Below are 5,000 nucleotides of genomic sequence, written 5' to 3'. Positions count from 1 at the left end.
TGTGTGTGTGTTTCGTAGAAAAAATGTGTCTTTATTCATGTTTCTTCTTGGTGATGATGTTAATGATGATGATGATGATGGTAATGTTGGTGATGATGGTGATGATGATGGTAATGTTGGTGATGATGATGGTAATGTTGGTGATGATGGTGATGATGTTGGTGATGATGGTGATGATGTTGGTGATGATGTTGGTGAGGATGGTGATGATGATGGTAATGTTGGTGATGATGAGGAGGAAGAGGATTTATCATTATCGTCATCATTATTATCATAATCGTGATCATTACTAACATCATTATTATCATTATCAGCATAATCACTATCATCATCATCATTAATATTAATATCATCATCATTATAATTCATCTTCATCATTACTACCATCATCATCACTTTTTTCTAGATCAAAAAGAATCAAATCTAGATTAAAAAAAAAAAAAATCATAATCATCATCATCATGTTTTTATCTTTTTTTTTCTAGATAAAAAGCAGGAAGGAATTGGGGAGAAAAAATGCGTCCCATCATATGGCAAAGTAGCTTTCTGAAATGTCTTCCTCCATCACATGCCAGCCAAAGAAAGAAGACGAAGAAGAAAAAAGAGGAACACCTTCGTACATCTGGCACCGTCAGGAATTTCCGTTGATCAGCTAGATTGAATAAGTATACACACACACACAGATACATACACACACGCACACACACACACAGACACATACAGACACACAGACACACACACACACAGACACACACACACACAGACACAGACACGCACACACACACACACACACACATAGACACACACACACACAGACACATACACATACACACACACACACACACACACACGGCTCCATAACCAAAAAAAAAAAAAAAAAAAAAAAAAGGGGGACGAAAGAGGAAAAAAAAAAGATCAAAGAAAATTCAGTCGGTCCGTAGTATAAAACCCAACAACTGGCCTTTTTAAACGACATAGCCGGGCTGCGCTGCCTCGCGTGACCCGGTACACGAGCGAGCGAGCGGGAAAGGGGTGGGGAGTGGGGGGGTGAGAGCGGGGGTAGAGGGTGGGGGAGGAGGAAGGGGGGAGTGGAGAGGGAGCTTGAGCTGGAAGGGGTAGAGGGTGGGGGAGGAGGAGGGGGTGGAGAGGTGGAGAGGTGGAGAGGTGAGGGAGTTGTGAGCTGGAAGGGGAGGAGAGGGGGTAGAGGGTGGGGGAGGAGGAGGGGGTGGAGAGGTGGAGAGGAGAGGGAGTTTGAGCTAGACGGGGAGGAGAGGGGGGAGGAGAGGGAGTGAGCTGGAAGGGAAGGAAAGGGGGGGAGGGGGAAGGGTGTCGAAGGAGGGGGAGGAGGGGAAGAGAGGGGGAGAGGAGAGGGAGTTGTGAGCTGGAAGGGTAGGGGGAGGGGGGATGAGAGAGGTAGAGGGAGGGAGAGGAGGGCGGTATGGGGAGGGATGGGAGAGAAGGGGAGGGAGGAGTGGTGGCTGGAGAGCGAAAGAGGAAGAAGAATAACTACGGAAGGGGGAAGAGTGAAAGAATTGGGGGGGGGGGGGGGATAAATATGAGACAGGTAGGAGAGATAAGGATGGATGAGGGAGCGGAGAGGGGAGTAAGAGAAGGACAGGGAGGGGCGGAGGGAGAAGTGGGGATAGAAGTGAAGGGGAATGGGGTGGAGAGGAGGGAGAAGTGGGGAGAGAAGTGAAGGGGACTGAAGTGAGGAGAAGTTAAAGGGAGAAAAGAGAGAATGAGAGAGAGAGAGAGAGAGAGAGAGAGAGGGGGGGAGAGAGAGAGAGAGAGAGAGAGAGAGAGAGAGAGAGAGAGAGAGAGAGAGAGAGAGAGAGGGAGGGAGGTGAAGAGAGAAAGAGAGAGATTAAGAGAGAGAGAGAGAGAGTAAGAGAGTAAGAGAAAGTGGAATATAAAAGGGCAAAGATAAACAAAGAGAAAACAGAACGAAAAGTGGGAAGAGGAAGAAAAAGGAAAATATTGAAAATAATACAAAGGGAAAGGAATAAAGAGAATTAGGCAAAGGGGTGAAAGCAGAAGCAATAAAGAAAAAAGAAAGAAAAAAAAAAAACAAATAGGGGAAGGTGTAAACATTTCTCACACACACCCAAAAAAAAAAAAAAAAAAAAAAAAAAAAAAAAAAAAAAAACGGTATTTCATAGGGAGAAAAATACCGAGATAATTAGTTGAGGGGAACAGCTGACGAGGATGAAATGAAAATTGCAAATGAGGGAAGACGATAAGAAGTGGCTTGGAAGCTTTTAAGTTTATGCAAAGCCAAGTTATATGTCCGAGTCAGGGAAGGGCTTGTCATGTGGAAGGCTTGCGTGTTGGGGTTTTATGTTAGGTCTTATTGTGATATAGATTTATATGTGTGTATGTTTATGAATATTTATGTATGTATGTATATATATATATATATATATATATATATATATATATATATATATATATATATGTATATATATATGTATATGTATTATATATATATATATATATATATATATATATATATGTATACATATATATATATATATATATATATATATATATATATATATATATATATATATATGTATACATATATATATATATATATATATACATACATATATAAATATATATATATATATATTTATATATATATATATATCTGTTTATATATATATAATATATATATATATATATATATATATATATATATATATATATATAAATGTATATACATGTATGTATGTATACATACATATATATATATATATATATATATATATATATATATATATATATATATATATAGAGAGAGAGAGAGAGAGAGAGAGAGAGAGAGAGAGAGAGAGAGAGAGAGAGAGAGAGAGAGAGAGAGAGAGAGAGAGATACATATATATATATATATATATATATATATATATATATATATATATATATATATGTATATGTACATATGTATATGTATATATATGTATGTATATATAGATATGTATATATATGTATGTATATATACATTTATTTGTATATATATATATACATATATATATATATATATATATATATATATATATATATATATATATATATGTATGTATGTATGTATGTATGTATGTATTAATATATGTATAAATGTATGTTTGCGAGTCTGCCCGCGTGCATTTATGTATAACCAGAAACACATTCCACCCCGAAAAAAAAACTCAAAAAAGCACCGAAGAACAATTGGAAAATAAAAGGCAAGCAAGACCCGAGCGAGGCTCAAACAGGTCAGTTCAACAGAAGCAGAGGATCAGGGGACGGCGCTCGGAGATCAAATAAAAGTTAACAAAGAATATTGGAAAGAATTGCGAAAAGGAGAATAGAGGGAGACTCCCCGAGAATACTACCGGAAGGAAAGGAGGAAAGAGGAAAAGGAAAAAAAAAGGAAAAAAAAAAAGAGAAAAAGAAAGAAAAAAAAATAGAAATTAGGGGGGGGGGAATTTCCGACACGAAAGATCCAGGGGGAGGGGGGAGGGGGGAAGGGGGTGTGGGAGGGGGGAGGGTGGCGGGGGAGGGGGGAGGGGAGGGGGAGGGGGAGGGGGGCACGAGAGGGTATGGTGTAATGTGGGTGGGCTAAGATGGTGGTTGAGGTGATGGTGAGAATGGTGGTTGGGTTGGTGGTTGTGGTGGTTTTAAGAGCTGTATGGTATGGCGTCGAGGTGGTGATGATGCGGCGGCGGTGATAGTGTATCTTAGTGATGATTGTGGTGATAGTGATTACGTTTATTTTGAAGAGAACAATTGAAGGGGAAAAAATCTAGCCAAGGGTATGTCTCAGAGAAAGAGAGATAGGCCGATGATAGAGAGAGAGAGAGAGAGAGAGAGAGAGAGAGAGAGAGAGAGAGAGAGAGAGAGAGAGAGAGAGAGAGAGAGAGAGAGAGAGAGACAGAGAGAGTGAGATAGCGATAGAGACAGAAAAAGAGAGAGAGGAAAACGAAGAGAAAGAGAGAAAGGAAAAAGAAAAGAAATAGAGATAGAAAAGAAGAAAGAGAAAGAGAGAGAGAGAGTGAGATAGCGATAGAGACAGAGAAAGAGAAAGAGAAAAAAAGAATAAAAAGAGAGAGAGAAAAAGAAAAAAAAAGAAAGAGAAGAAGAAAGCGATAGATAGATAGATAGATAGAGAGAGAGAGAGAGAGAGAGAGAGAGAGAGAGAGAGAGAGAGAGAGAGAGAGAGAGAGAGAGAGAGAGAGAGAGAGAGAGAGAAAGAGAGAGTGAGATAGCGATAGAGACAGAAAAAGAGAAAAAGGAAAAAGAAGAGAAAGAGAGACATGAAAAAGAAAAAAGAAAAGAAACAAAGAGAGAGAAGAAAAAGAAAGAAAGAGAGAGAGAGAAGAAGAAAGAGAAAGAGAAAAAGAGAGAGAGAAAGAGAGATGCCGAAATGCCTCAAAACTAGCTACCAAAGGACATCTTCGAAATCTTGGCCCAATAAGACTGAATCACTCATCCAATACACAATAGCCTCTTTATTGTCTTCACGAACACAATGGGCGTAGCGAAGACTTAAAAGATTTCTTTTTTTCTCAAATGTCAGATTTTTTTTTTCTTCTTCTTTTTTCCTTCTTCAAACCCGTATTTAAACAAACAGTGAAGTTTTGGACGAAGTTTGATCACTGGGTCACTATTTCTGGTGTTGTAAGGTTAAAAGTTGTGAAGTATCTTCTCTTAAAACTTTTGTTTGATGCTTTTTAGTACTTTGTGGTGGTGTGTCTTTTGTTGGGTGTCTGTATTAGGAAAGGGAATCCATGTTTGACGGTTCTTCTGTTTCTCGTTTTCGTGTGCATGTGCGTGAATATGTTTATATGTATTCATGTATGTATGTATGTATGTATACACACATACACACACACACATATATATTTATATACATATATATATATATATATATATATATATATATATATATATATATATATATATATACGTATATATATGTATATATATATATATAGATAGATAGATAGATAGATATACAT

The sequence above is a fragment of the Penaeus japonicus genome, unplaced genomic scaffold (assembly GCF_977035675.1).
Source record: "Penaeus japonicus unplaced genomic scaffold, GWHDUDI00000001_assembly GWHDUDI00000004, whole genome shotgun sequence".
Taxonomy (NCBI): Eukaryota; Metazoa; Arthropoda; class Malacostraca; order Decapoda; family Penaeidae; genus Penaeus; species Penaeus japonicus.
This window is presented reverse-complemented; position numbering follows the sequence as displayed.